Raw genomic sequence first — 16092 nt, 5'->3', positions numbered from 1 at the left:
ACACTTCTCTGAAGACGTTAGGGTACGTTGAATTAGAGCAGTTGGATTTGGAATTACGGGACGAAAGGTAGAAGCTTGAAGACGGGTAGTTGATTCGATGTACTTTAACCTTTCGAACTTTGTAGGCTCCAATACTGCACCAGTTATATCAAATATTTTAATTAACTACCTATTATTAGATTCCCCACACATCCAGATTGTGAAGAAATATAAACGAAGGGATATTATATTCTTCATTTTCACAGATACCATGAAAATTAGTCGCGTTGCTGATTACAAAACCATCTGGAGTGCTAAGGGTCGAGGACACTTTCCACTGTGTAATCATCAGAATCCTTGAAACAATGTCGAAAGGTAGTCTTCGTATAACATGTAAGATTTGAAATACTCATTAATCATCCACCTTCATAATCGCAATCGACCCGAGAAGTCACTTAAAAACGTCCGCTACCGAACAGAAAAGTTCCAAGTGCTAATAGAAGTTCGACAGCCCCTCCGTCCCCCGGACAAGGGTTGTCCACCCTCGTCAAAGCTGTCACTGAAACCACCGAAAGCGGCAAGCTTTCAACTCGACGCACTCGCAGGAGAAAAACTTTCCGACTGCCGAACTCTCCTGAACCGATCACCGGTCCTCGAGCGTCCTCCTCGACGACCCTCCTAAATCCCGAATGAAAAGTCACTGTCGGTTTCGACGAGGATCACTCGAAACTATTCCCAATAATCCGTGAAAAACTCGTCCGCCTCTCGCGAGGAACCCATCGGCGCGCGGACAAAGGGATCGTTCAGCTTCCGAGCACCCTAGATCCCGTCAGCGAACCTCCCGAGTCGTCCGACCCGTGATCCGAGTGCCTTTCCGATCGCGAAACCACCCTTAAAATCCCAACTCGAAGCCTCGAAACCTCAAATCGTGAAAAACTAACTGCGGACGCAAAAATCTCGTCTACCATTCGCGAGGAACGCGCTCCTCGTGGACAGGGAAGCCTCCACGTCCTCAGCGGCTGGACCCTCCGCTCGCCGGCATCCGCGTCGAACTCGTCGATCGTCGAGCGGCGACGTCACCAACGACCGGGATCGTTTCCGCGACGGTTCGGTGGCACGGCGGCGGCGGCGGCGACGGCGACGCGTAGCACGTTTCTCCCGGGTGTCCGGTGGTCGGGCCGTGGTGTGTATGGTCGCGCGCGCGCCTCGCAACTGGCCTCGCAGTGTCTCTCGCGGGGGCGAGCAGCCCTCGGCACAGGGGTTGACCCAGTTCGAGCCGCGGGGCGGAGAGTGCGCGGTACGGACGCCAGCACGTCGCGATACCAACTGAGGCGGGCGACGCTCTCGCGAGGGCTGCGCGGACCCTCGGGCACCCCGCCGCCTCGCCGGCAACCCCTTCGTTCCAACCCCACCGCCGGCTCCTCGGTCTTCCAGCGACGGCTTCGAAAAAAATAATCTCCTCTGCCGTCGGACGATCGAAACGAACAAACTGAATGGCTCTTAGATCAGCCGCGCGGTTCTTCCCTTTGCGCGGCGCCCCGCTTTGTTCGGGGTTCGACGAGCGGAGGCTGACACGGTGAGGTTTGCTGGCGAAAGCATCGGCCACCAGATATGCCTCCCTCCGCCGCCCCTCGGTGCTTGAAACGAGCCCCTACCGAGCTTCGAATAGACTCCCCTCCATATTGATTAGTGCGCGCAGTCCGCGCGAGCCAGCATCCGACTACCTATCCCCCCCCCCTGGATACTCACCCCTCGATGCTACACGCGCTGTCAACATGCCTGCCAAATTCGAAGTTCGAGGGTGCTGGAGGGACACCCTCTACGGGCGACTTCGGACCAGGTGGGATAGGTGAGCCCTTTCGATGGGACGCCACTAGAGATGAGAGGACGGTTGACAGGGCCTCGATGGGGGTTGGTTCAATGGAATTATGGGTATTGTGTTTTCTTTCGCGCGGGGGTGGCCTCTGGATTACGGGGGACGGATTTCTCGCCTGCCGACCGGTGGACAGTGTTTGGAGAGCGGGATCGCGCTTGTTTGTTCGAAGGGCGAGATTTGGACTCGAATGTTTGACGCTGAGGGATGGTGTAAGATTCTGTTGGGTTAACCTTGAATGGAGGGTCGTTGGCTTTTTAATTGGACGAATTTTGGGAACGTTTGAAATGATGTACGGTGTAGGTAAGTGGGAGGAATTGAATTTAAAGATCGTTGTATGTTTTAAGCGATAGTTGATTGAATCGTTAGTGAAGTTATCTCAGTGACAAGATTTACTTTGTTCAGATCGAAAATTGAATACTGAAATTCAAAGTAGATCGTTATATAATTTAAACAATAATTCACCAAATCAACCACCAAATTACCTCAATAATATTTACCTTTCTACCTAGTTCAGATCAAAAATGGAATATTGAAATTCAAAGTAGATCATTCTATAATTTAAACACTAATTTATCAAATCGTCGAGCAAATTACCCCAGTAACATTTACCTTGTTCTACCTACCTAGTTGACTACCAAAAATGATTAAAACTCTAAACTTGAATTCTCTTGTTATATTAAATTAGGTTAAATATTAATAACCTTCTGAATACATTGATTACTAATTATAATTTACTATATAAATGTAAATATTAATGAATTCAATATTGCAGGAATAAGTTTCTACGAGTAACCTTTAATTATTATTAAATATCCTATAACAGAATTTCATTTACAAAAATCTATTTCATGAAGTACTTAAAAAACTAGTTCTATTCTACCTAGTTCAAATCAAAAATCAAATACTCTAATTCAAACCACATCATTCCATACTCCACGCGACAATTAAGTCATCGAGCAACAATCATCGCGACAGAACGGAGCCCAGCTCCCCAGCGCAGGCGACCTCGGCGAGCGAAAAGAGTCAGGTGTCAGGTGGCCTTGGCTTTCCAGCGTTGGGTGGTCGTGTCTCTAGGGGTTGTTGACTAGATGCGTGTGTCCTTTGAACGAGCCACCCCCCGGAGACGAGTCGAGTGGAGTCGAGTGAAGGACGGCTGAGTGAAAAATTGAGGGTCAAAGCGTGCACCGCTGCTCGGTGGCGCGGGGGCGTCGGGGCGGGGTGGAAGGTCGCGCGGCATCCGAACAGAATAATTCGCTGTGAAACGAATTGCCTCGTTTCGAGGGTGGTTTGAAGTCTCGCGATAATTAAGGGGCAGCCGGTGGACGTTTCGTTCATTTAATTAAACATAACTCGCCGCATTCTCCCGTTCTCCGTGGAACGGCCGTTAACGCGTCCTTTGTTTGTCGACGTCGGCGGGAACAATTTTTCATTCTCCGCCCCGAGAATGTTAATTATTGCAACAGCCGCGATAGAAGCCGAGGATCGGGGTGCGCAGGAGGAGGCGGGAATTATTTGTTATTGTATTCGAAAACAATGAGCGCCGAACGAGATTCGTTTCGGGGCACGACTCGTAATTAAGTTACTTTCTATACGGCGGCGAAGTAATTCGAACGAATCGCGGCGTAAAATGTTCAACCCCCTGTGTGTGCCCTGTGTGTGTGTGTGTGTGTTGTGCGCGCCGGTCCTCGAGCCATTAGCATTGAAAAACGTAAATAACAAGCGAGCGGCGTTTATGATACCGATTTTCCCGTGGCCGAGTACGGGACCGTGGAAATGTATTAATATCTTTATTTCCGTCGCGGGTTGTTAGCCGCATTATCTGGCCATTAGCATCTAGGAATTGTGGCTTGTGAAATTTCCCTTGAAAATCTCGTGTCTTTGTTTTTAACCCCGCAACGCTCGGTGTGTTGCGCTCGCGGTGTAAGGGTAGTCGCGTAATTTAATGTTCGACTCGCCGTTGAAATATAGCGCGAGGGGGATGTAAAATTATAGAGATGTTAATGAGGATTTCGTAAATTACTTTATGCGGTGTTGGCCGAGCGCATGGGGTTGCTGTTAAATTCTGTTTAGACTGTTCAAATAAATGCTCTCGGCGGTCATTGTAAATAACTCGCGAACAAACGGCGCGAGGATAATTTTTCATCGGATCTGAAGCAACAGTATTTTTTCAGGGAAATTGAGGGGAGGGAGTATGTGTATACACAATTCCACCCTCCGATTTTACCAACGAATTTTACGCAAATTTTGTTGTAGAAATTCTGTGAACAATTCCGCAGGATTGCTAAAAGTTCCCATTGGAAGCTACTTGCTGGGGGAGTTGGAAATAATTAGCCTTAAATCATAAGCAACCCTCGGTAATTACCAATAGGTCCACCAATTTGCTGGCCGCGTAATATGAAAATAACAATTCGACGGGGATGAACCAGCGGTCGATGGAAGAGTTGAAAAAGGAATCGCCTGCCACTAAATCATGCCACCCATCGCTCGGTAATTGATCCATTCATTTGCCAGAGTAATCAACTCGAAATTGAACGCACGAATATTTGATGGGATTCCATCTATGAAGGGGTAATTAATTGTTTTGCCACGGAAATTTGGGAACGAACGAGTCGGACGTTTCGGAATTCAATGGACGTAACGTTTAAATATAAAAATTGTTATTTACTGGTGATTAAACTTCTCTGTACTATACTCTAAAATATTACTCCTGCATCATAACCAACCCTACCTCGTTAATCACGAATTATCAAATTGAGAAAAGATAAAAAAATTAAAATTCGTTGGGGCCTGAACCACCCCTATCTAGAAAAATAAAAAAAATATTATTCCTAAATCATAACCAACCCTAACTCCTTAATCACAAATTACCAAATTAGGAAAACATTAAAAAATTAAAATTCATTGGGGCCTGCACCACCCCTATCTAGAAAAGTAAGGAACAATATTACTCCTGCATCATAACCAACCCCAACTCGTTAATCTCGAATTACCAAATTGAGAAAATATTAAAAAATCAAAATTCGCTGTGGCCTGAACCACCCCTATCTAGAAAATTAAAAAACAATATTACTCCTCATTAAAAACTTGAAATTCGTTGGAGCCTGAACCACCCCTATCTAGAAAAATAAGAAAAAATATTACTCCAGCATCATATCCAACCCCACCTCGTTAATCACGAATTATCGAATTGAGAAAACATTAAAAAATTAAAATTCATTGGAGCCTGAACCACCCTTATCTAAAACAGTAAAAAAAGGGGTGTTGCTCCTAAATCATACCCATCCCCCGCTCGTTAATTATCAATATCGACGGTCCCCTAATACACCGTCCGCATAATATGAAAATTACAGTTCGCCGAGCTGGGGGTGAAGCGAGCCTCCCGCGGCGGTGGCCGGGAGCAGGGTATTCGCGAATCGTGTTTTAACCGCGGGGCGCAGGTGTGAATAGGAACGCGTTTATTAATTGATTAAAATCGGCCGGCCCAGGCCAGCGTGCTCTGCTCTGCTCGTCGCGCCGAGCCGCGCCGCGTCGGTTTTTCTCGCGGAAATCCGGCTATTGACCGGCACCGCTCAAAGACGTTATTAATTCGACATTCATTCGCGGTCCCGCTTATTACCGAGCCGTTTCAATTAATTAATTCGACCGGGGACAGTTGTAACCCGCGTCGAAATTCGGATGTCCACCCGCAATACGGTCCGATGCGCGCCGTTATTGTCCAGAAATTCGCGGGAGCCCGTGTCCCGGCGCGATATTAAAATGCCACGGTTCGATTCCCCCTTCGAATACGCCGCCACCACCCCGAAAACGTGCGTCGACGAGAACGTCGTTCGATCGCGTCGCTTCCTAAATTGGAATCCACCTTTTTTTTCGCCTTTGTCGCCATTGTTCGCGCGCGACCACCGAGTCGGCGGCTTTTCGCGACGAACCGCGGGTCGAAGACTTTGTGACTTGTGGAATTACGTTATTTTGGGGTTCTGTAATTTTTTAATGTAATTTTGGGCTTTTGTAGTTTTGTAGTTTTGTAGTTTTGTAGCTTTGTAGGTTTGTAGGTTTGTAGTTTTGTAGGTTTGTAGTTTTGTAGTTTTGTACTTTTGTAGTTTTGTACTTTGGTAATTTTGTAGTCTTGTGCTTTTGTACTTTTGTAGCTTTGTACTTTTGTAGCTTTGTACTTTTGTAGCTTTGTACTTCTGTAGCTTTGTACTTCTGTAGCTTTTTACTTCTGTAGCTTTGTAAATTTCTAATTTTGTAAGTTTGGAATTTTGTACTTTTGTAACTTTGTAAATTTCTAATTTTGTAAGTTTGGAATTTTGTACCTTTGTACTTTTGTACTTTTGTAATTTTGTAAATTTCTAATTTTGTAAGTTTGGTATTTTGAATTTCTAAGCGTTGGTATTTTGTGATCATTGGAACAACGAGAAAGATCGTGAAAGAGTATAAGCTATAATTCTGGGTAATCCGTGTATATACTAAAATTCATTTGCAATCGTTTAAGAGTTCAGAATGGAAACCGAAATCACGATTTTCGCTTGTGCTTATTTCGAATAGGAAATAAGAGCAGCCATATTATAAAGCAGCTATACTACTCGCAATTGAAAGCGGCCCGAACACAGAAAAGCAACGGCGGTTACGGAGTAATGTGGGAAACGAACTTCTGCCAGGGAGAATAAAAACTTGGAAGATATTATGGACTCGCGCCACTTTAAGTCCCCAAGTTTCGGTGGCCGGACAGAAGTGGCTGATATTACCGAGCAATGCTGCTCGCAGCTAGGGATCAAGATATAAAAAGTCTCGGACGGTTAATGGCGCAACGGGGGAGACCAGTGATACTGTGTATAAAAGTAAATCGAATCGGTTAACTTCAACTTTCCACCGTCACTTCTTCGTGGCAGTTTTAGAATTCTAAAGTCTCCTTTTGAACGAACAATAAAAACAAAATAAGTCTCTCATAGAAAAAGAAGAGAGAACCAAACTACAAATTGAAGATCTAACAATAGATCAACCTACGTCTGACTATAGCTGGCAATTTCTACTTCTAATGAACGCAACTTGAATTCAATTGTAAACAAACCCTTGCAGAGTTTAATAATATTTTCAAATTAGTATTTGCTTTTATTACTGTATTTAATATTAATAACTTAATAATGATTATATGATATTAACACTGACTCAATTTTCACTGTCAACTTATATCACTATACATAGAAAAACTCAGATATATTGTTATGTAATATATTTTAAATACATAATCAATTCGAATTAAATTTTATATTTTTCTCATTGCTGTGGTAATTAGCGAAATTGCAAGCTAAGTGTCTATATAAAAACGAGATTTCTCGTTACCGGTACGCAATGCGTTAGACAATAAAATAATAATATAAAAATAGTTAATGGAAAAACATAATATAAATAATAAACTGTACTATATATTGTCACGATATATTTTCAACAAGTGAGACTCTGATTCTCATCGCGATCGGGGAAGGAAACGAAGAACGCTACCCTCTTCGTTAACGCCTTTCTGTTAAATAATAAAATAATAATATAAAAATATAACATAATATAAACTGTTCTACCACATATTGTCCCGATATATTTTCAACAAGTGAGATTCTGATTCTCATCGCGATCGGGGAAGGAAACGAAGAACGCTCGCCCTCTTCGTTAACGCCTTTCCTCGAGCGAGGGGTCGTCCGTGGAGGGATGGGGGCGAAGTAAAATCAAGTGCATCCCCCGAAGGGGATTACAAGCTCTAGGCTTCCGTCGACCTTCTTCGAAATGCATGTCCTCGACGCGATCCACGGGACCCGGCGCCGTGAAAGGGCTGAGATTTCACTTTCGTTCTCGAAGGGAGCCGCCGGTGAACTTAAAGTCGCGCGATCTCCAGCCCCGAGGTGAGGGTTGGAGTAGTTCTGGCTGGTTTCGAGGGCTCGAGTCCTTTTCTCTTTACCTTTCCACCCCTCGAGGAGGATGAATGGGCCAACGAGGGACTCCTGACCTTTCCTTCTGCTGTTTAACCCTTGTACAGACCTCGAGGAACCGCTGGCAAGTGGGTGACACGCTCGAATCTCCGGATAGGGGATGATTTCCTTCGGAGCCGATGGTTAATCTTTTATACGCGACGACGAACAGCTTCTTTCGGGGATTCCTTCGATTGCTTCGTGAGTCATCTAAGTGTCGAACTGTTTGCTTCAGGGGTGGGATGTTGGGGACGTTGAGATAGGGGATGGTTTAATATGAAATAGACCGGGTTTAAACTTCAATCTTTGGAAACCGAAGCTCTGCTTTGGAAATTAGATAATTTGACTAAGCTACTTGTTTCGGTTGAAATCGAATTGGAAAAATAGTGGAAGATCATTTCAACCAGGTACTCTATAGAAACTAGAGGATTTATAAATCATTTCCTTTGGAAATACGAAGCTGTTAACGCATTGTATGCGGGAAGCGTAAAAGTACTATTTTATTAAAGTACTGAAAGTAGAAGTACTATTTTATTAAAGTACTGAAAGTAAAAGTACTAACCATTGCATTACTAAAAGTAAAAGTACTAACCATTAAAGCACTAAAAGTAAAAGTACTAACCATTAAAGCACTAAAAGTAAAAGTACTAACCATTAAAGCACTAAAAGTAAAAGTACTAACCATTAAAGCACTAAAAGTAAAAGTACTAACCATTAAAGCACTAAACGTAAAAGTACTAACCATTAAAGTACTAAAAATAAAAGTACCAACCATTAAAGTACTAAACACTTGTGTAACTTCATTACCAGTTTCGACAAAAGTAGATAATCGATCCTTTTGTACGATTGAAAGTATTTCTATTTGCAATGGAAACTCTCGAAAATATAAATAATAAACAAACGAATTGAATTTTAACTGGTACAAGTTAAAATAAACAGAATGTGTGAAACACGAATTCTAAACTTCTCAACGTTATTTTCAAAACAAGCTAGAAGAAATTCAGAATAACCGAATAACAGCAATAGTTACTCTAATATTCCATCCCCGAAGTTCCTCGCTTCATTCTGTACCGGCGAGCAAAGGAAAGAAAAAAGTGAAATCCCCGGGAACTCCCCTAACTTCGCTGGTTAGTCCTCCCCCAAATGATAATGTCGATAGCTGTTGAAAGAAAAGCCGGCGGAGGGGGCGGCTGGGGGAGGTAGGCAATTTGTCGTCGGTCGAAAGAAGGAGCAAATTTCCCAGGCGCAGAATTAACGAGGGTGAAAAAGTGTCTGCGCCCTGCGCGCGGTGCGAGTGTCTGCGTGCCGTTCCCTTCGGAGGGTGTGTCAACGACAGGCCGGTTCCCCGAGACGTCACGGAATTTTAATGGCACAATAATTGCCGGTGCTGCAGAAACGGCGCTTCTAACGCGATAAACTTAATGCGCGCGTTCGGAATGCATTTTTTCCGAGCCGTTTCCGTTGCCGCGTCTCCGCGTCCACCGGTACAGGACGTTCGAGGAAGGTTCCGATATTCAGAAGGGAAATGGATCACACTGTATAGATCACACTGAGTGAAACATTTCAGTGAATTAGTGTAGGAGTAAAATAATTTTAACCCTTTGCGGCGAAAGAGATGAAAATTTCAGCAATTAAATTCTTCTTATGTGATTACTTTTTATGAAATACATAGCAAGTTCGGAAGATGTGTTCGCTTATGATAATCTATGTACATTTTTAACCTTTAAAGTTTCATTTTTAACATCGAAATAATCAACTTGTCAGTAATTGTCAGTTTGGACGGTTTCGAAATGGAACGATAGTTGAAACGAATATTACAGTGGAGAATGTTGGAGTTTGTTAAATATTTATAAGAATTATCCATTGGTTTTAGTAAATGTAATGCACTTAATCAGCTGGATAATGTAACGAATGGAAGTCTGCTGAGGTAGGTCAAGATTGCTGAAAAATAAGGGGATTGATTAAATGGGACCTGTATATAAGGAAAAAGGTAAGGTACATGTGTACGGATTTCACTAGAGTAATGGTTAGAGTGTTTGCTTGCCACGAGAATGATCAAGGTTCGAATCCCTCTATATAAAAGGACTTTTTCCACTGAAATTTGTTTTCAGTATTTTTCATGAATCTCCCTTTTATCGTTAATGAGTACCTGGTGTATTTGAGTATGTATTTGAACTTGAGATACTAGTTACATGATTGAGTTATTGAATTATAATAAATATGGTCGAGTAAAAATTAGAACATAAAACCCCACAAATAAAAGTACTGGAAATTTGTAAATAGTATCACAATTGGATAACAAATAAAGTATCTAATACCTTCTCCAGTACTCCAAGTACCATTCTACATGACTCCTCCAGACACAACAAGATTACCTTCCATGAAACTGCATCAAGTAAATTGGTACATCCTCGCCAATGTATCTAGCACAGTAAACTTTAAGAGAACCCTTAACATCGAATAACATTTCAAGTACTCCAATGAATACGAACACGCACTCAGAACACTTGATTACCAGACACAGGTACACCCTAATACACTCGAATGCAGTATTCTACATAATTTCAACGGTCCAAAGGCACTCGTTAGCACTTAAATACCCAATCTACAGGCGAGTCCTTACATTCCGGCAATTTCGACGGTGGGATTACACCATGGCGCAAGAGAAGAAGAAAATAAGAAAAAAATCCCTTTGGCAGTACCTTCGAACGAGGAGCTACAGCGAAGACACGGTCGGTTGTTTTGATTGGCCCCATCGGGCCAGGAATATTCAAGAACATCGCGCAGGATCAAGTGTGTGCCGTTAGAAAAGAGGGGTGTAAACGAACTCGTTTGCAACGTAAAGGAGGAAGACGGTGGTCTCGTTTACGTTTCTGGCCGTTATTACAACAACCTTTCGCGTCTCTACGCGAGATCGCGAAACACGACGCCGGAAAATAGAATGAATAAGAGAAGGCCGGAAATGAGATTTCTCGGTCGTCCCGGGACGTGTTGTAATTTCAGGGAGCGAAAGAAAACCGCTAGGAAAAGCAGGGAACGCGGGCGGGAGAAGAAAAATGCTCGAAAAAATGGCGGACAGAGGCGGCATGAATGGAAAACGAAGGACCGAATAGGTGGACGAGAGTACATTCCACGTTGAACGCATTACAATTTCACCCTGCGTTCTTTGAGTCCATTTTTTCGAGCCATCTCGTTTCCATTCTTTTGCTACTATGTATTTGACTTTTTTCTAGTTCGTCGGATTCTTAAGATAACCCCTTGGCCTATGATTTCTTTCTCAACTCTGATATGGCTACTTTGTCATTAATACATTGGAAAAAGAGAAAAATTCTAAGCATAAGTTATGCCTGTATTTCCTTTCAAATATAATAGTTGATTAGAGGAATAATATTTACTCTGAATTCGAATGAACTGAGTAATATATTTGTTGAATCATGTTGAAAATCTTCGCCAGTCTCACTCGTTGTAGAGCAAGGGGTTAATATCTTATGAATTGATGTTCTAAACGTTTCAACTAATATTTCGTCGAAGGCACTTCGAACCGGGGGATTTCATGAAAATCTTGTTACCCGTTTCGGAGTGTTCCTATTTGTCTCGAATAATGTCTGAAACGTGTGGATCAACCGAGGAGCAAGATTAATTATTCCAGCAATGTTTATGGAAATGCCAGGGGTACCCGTGTTAAACGGATCCCGAAAGGTTGACGGTCGCGAGTTGGAATAATGCCGGCGGGGATATCTATAATGAACATCGACTCGAATCAACGGGACATCGTCTGGCCGTGATAAATTAATTAAAGCCAGGGCTCGGATTTCCCAAAGGCTGCGCGTGCCTTGAATTCTGATCAATTTCTGATAGGCCCGACACGAAGAAAGAACGAGCACCGCACCCCGTTAATTGTCCCGTACCCGTGATCCGTCTACTGAATTCTCGAGAGCGGCGACATTTTATTCCTTAAACCCCTAGGATCGTTCCCAATCATTCGGATCGAAGTAAATGATCGTCTTCAATTGTACATCGGTTCCGCTGCAATTAAAACCTCATTGCTATGCTTGGAGGTTCCGTCTATATCAAGTGGGAAAAATATAATTCCGTAATCTTCGAAGCATCCAATTTTAAAAAGTTACCATTTCATTGAACATACAGTCTATTAATCTTCTAAATTTCACTACACTATCTCACTTTTCTATCAAATAGATTCTCAAAATTCGGTTACTCGAACTTTCCAGAAACATCTATCAGTAAAAGAATATAATTTCCCAATCTTCGAAGACTCCATATTTAAAGAGTTACCATTTCATTAAACCAGCCATTAATCATCTCCAAAATTTCCAATTCCCATCTCCTGTCTGTCAAATAAATTTCCAAAATCTCCTTCATCTATTCAAACTTTCATTCACCAGTGTTTGTACCATTTCTCAGTCGAAATTCCCGAAATTAGACGAACCAATTATCTTATATCCCAAGGAAGTACGAGTCAAAACGATATAATTCCCCAATCTGCGAAGCTTCCATTTTTAAAGAGTTACAATTTCATTAAACCAGCCATTAATAATCATTCTCCCAAATTTCCCATTCCCGTCTCTTGTCTCTGTCAAACAATAGTCAAAACGATATAATTCTGCAATCTTCGAGGCCTCCAATTTTGAAAAGTTACCATTTCATTAAATTAGGATTAATCATTCTCCAAAATCTCCAATTCCCATCTCCCGTCACCAAACAAATTTCCAAAATCTCCATTCAAACTTTCATCCAGCAGTTTGTACCATTCCTCGGTCGAAATTCCCGAAACCAGTTGGACCGTTATCTTACGTCCCAAGGAAGCTACGAGACGTCCGCCTTCCCCAGGCACGATCGCGCTTAAAATTTCCAGCGCGCTTTCCTCGTGGAAATAACAGCTGACGCGTTCGTGGGGGCGCATACACGCGGGAAATCGGCCGATTACCACGGCACCGTGACGGACCGGGGCCATTCGAGTTCACGAAAAGCCCGGGGCCGAGGGTCTTGAATATTCAGCGCGCAGCCCGCCGTCGGACCTCCTACGACCGGGATAACAGCCCACTTCGTCCGGGATCAGAATCCCGCGCCGGCTTACCGGACAGAAACACAGTCGTACGAATCGTTTGCGAAGGATACGAAAGTAATCTGACGCCTCCGGCGCCCCGGGGACAATGAATTTGTTCGATCACGCCCGCGCCACGCCGCCGCCATCTTGCGACCGGGATCACGGAACTCTGGGAACGTTGGTTTAACCCTTTGAACTCTGTAGGCTCCAATATTGCAGCAGTTATAATATTAGATATTTTAATGAATCAAAGGAACTACCCTAAAATTATTAGATTTTCTTTGATTACGTATCAGTTATCATTCTTATTAATATAATTAATGTATTATTGTTAAATATTATTAATATAATTATCATTGATTTTACAGTTTATGCGAACTCAGTTAATATTATAGATAAGAAATTTGTGTGGGTAATTTTGTGAAATGGAATATTGAGGAATTATTTAATTTCACTGTACCGGGGGAAGTTAATGAATGTGAACAGATATTATTACTTTAGGAAATAGTATCTATCTTTCGATGCAGCAGTAATCAAACAATTGTTCGATATTTCATTGTAGAAAATGATTAATAACTAACACTCTTTCCCAAAGGTGTCTTAATATTTTAACTTCTCGAGCATTTAATTCTTACAGTAAGTTCACTTGAACATAGATATTCAACTCCTGTTCACATTAAACTATTATTCACACCTAGTCGAAAAGTCAACACCGTAAGTTTCTCCAATAAAAAATCCCCCAAGCCAACAGATCGAATTACTTCAACTACTTGCAAACTAATCAAACATACTCCACAGCGCCATCAGAATAATTAACAAAATTGATTCGTCTTCGAAGCTCCATCCGATTCTTCCCAATTTAGACGAGACACGCTGTCGGAACTCGACTCGTTCCGCGGCGACGGAGTCGAAAGCCCGGATCGCTTTGATGGCGGCCGTTCGAAGCAATTTGCGACGCGTCCCCGTAATAATCAACGGGGATAATTACTCCGGAACACGTCGCAGCGTTTTAAGGGACAGAGTGTCCCAAAAAAAAGAAATGATCCGCCGCACGTCGGAACCGAAGGAAACCGGTCCGGCCGCGAATTATCTTCTCATCGAGCAAGGAAACGATTCCCAGCGATCGCCCCGCGATATCCAATTTGAATAATTACTCGGGATAATTGGCGCGCGACGATCGCGGCGCTCCGGACGTCGGATAATTACCGACGATTATTTTTCGCCCGCGGTTCGTCGTTCCAACGAGTTCTCCGTTGTAATCCCTAAACGGCGAACGATTCGGCAAACACGCGACGAGGTCGCGGAATCGTTGCAAGCGGGTTGACGGAATTTTCGATTTTTGTCCGGCCGCGTGAAACGAACTCGAAAACCGAATGGAACCGTTCGCGAGACGGGGCTAATTTTGAATTGTTCGCACCTCGGAACGATGAAACGGTGGAAATGAATGTCGGCCGGGAGGATTTTAAAGCTCTTTTATTGTAATGTCCAGCAACATTCGTGGCGGGGAATTTTGAGTGACTTTAATGAGGATTTGCTTAATGGGTTTCGTACTGAATTCGATTCATGCGTGGTTTAATAAATACACCAAGTCGTATTGATTGAAGGAAAACAGTATTCTATCTTTGCAATCAGTCGATCTTCCAATATACAATCGCAGCAGTAAACTTTAATTAACCCTTAGCACTCCACGTAGTTTTGTGATATTTCAGCGACTCCTACCAATATTGATAGTAGCCCTACTGAAAATTAACAATGTTGTAACATTTCTTAGACCTTTAATTCCCTTCTCAGTACAAACTTTGCATATTTGGAAGATCTAAGAATCTTAAGGTACTTTCCTTAAAATTCATTAAAATATCTAATATTAGAACTGGTGCAACATTGGAGCCTACAGAGTTCAAAGGGTTAATCCCACTAATTACTCCCACTGATTCATAAACAATACAAACATCGCAAACACAACAACCACCAGTACAACCCACGAATCCACAAAATCCTCGACCTCCATCTCCCCGAAACCGAAGACAAAGACAAGCCACTCGAAAAAGCCTCTGGAAAAAATCAGGGTCGCCCCAGACCCGACCATCGGCGGGCTCGACATTAACGACGAGCAAGGACACTCGCGGCGAATAACGAGTTAATTGCTCGCGGATAAGGGCGTCGCTGGGAAAAGGGGTGCGCCCTGAATAATACAGAGCATTATGACGTGGACAAGAGGGTGGACGGGTTGGGGGGAGTGGTGGAAATGTATTTAGGGATTTGCAGACCGGCCAGGGATGACGCAGGACGACGCTTTCGGAGATGATTCTGGGTCCGAGGGGCGGGAGGCAGGGGGACAGGGTTGAAACCGGGTCGCGGCACTGACAGTGCGACCTACATACGATTCCCACCCCCCCCCCCGGCCGTTCCCCTCCTCCTTATCTCTACTTCTCAGTTTCTCAGTGACGGATTCACGCTCGAGTTTTCAACCCCTTCCCCCCGGCCGACCTCCCGGTGGAAATTTCTTTGAAAGTTTGGCAACTGTCTGCGAGGTACCCGGCGAGATCCAGCGAGCGTGAAAATTACTTCGACTCCGGAACGTTTGCCCGTCTAAACGGGGATGAAAGAACGATTCTGATTTTTACGGGGTTCCCCGCGACGCTCCGGATGATTCTATTAGGCGGAATGGTGTCGGAGATTCTACGGTTCTACGATTCTAATCGCGAGCGGGATTGATACTTTGTGAAATATTAACGCTGGAACGTTTAACCCTTTGCACTCGGAAGATTTTCACTGGAATCATTCGACACTTTTCGATGAAACAGGGGCGACGTTATTTGAAACGTACTGATGAGAACGTGCGTCAATTAACACGTTGAATGCCGCAGGAGTTCATGGTACGAAATACTTGAAATGGGAAAAATATGATATTGAAGCGTTTGATTGAATTGCATTGTTATTATTGCAGATTCATCTAGCCGAATGTCACCACGTTGGTTAGCATTATTTATAGTGTAGAAATGTTTTCAAATAAGCATGGTTTAATTGAGTGAACTGTAGTAGTTCGATTTGGTTGGGGTCACTGGTGACCCCCACGGCATTCAACGTGTTAAGAAACAAAGCTATTTTACAGGAATATTTCACATATTGATGCATTATACGAAACTTAATATTATATGTAACACTGTGTAATTTTGTTATGTAATTTTGTGACGTCACGAGTGCAAAGGGTTAAC

General features: G+C 43.3%; 1 protein-coding gene across 4 annotated transcripts in view; it reads right to left on the bottom strand.

Moving 5' to 3' along the window:
• LOC116434962 (uncharacterized) overlaps nt 1–1292 on the bottom strand; it is a 209383-nt gene extending 208091 nt beyond the window's left edge. For all 4 annotated transcript variants that reach the window (XR_004236671.2, XR_012998309.1, XM_031993941.2 and 1 more), the window contains exon 1: nt 945–1292. The gene's annotated coding sequence lies outside the window, so the exon portion shown is untranslated. The remainder of the gene's footprint in view (nt 1–944) is intronic.
• Between the last annotated feature and the right edge of the window lie 14800 nt (nt 1293–16092).

This window comes from Nomia melanderi, chromosome 4 (genome assembly GCF_051020985.1).
Source record: "Nomia melanderi isolate GNS246 chromosome 4, iyNomMela1, whole genome shotgun sequence".
Classification (NCBI taxonomy): domain Eukaryota; kingdom Metazoa; phylum Arthropoda; class Insecta; order Hymenoptera; family Halictidae; genus Nomia; species Nomia melanderi.
This window is presented reverse-complemented; position numbering and strand designations above follow the sequence as displayed.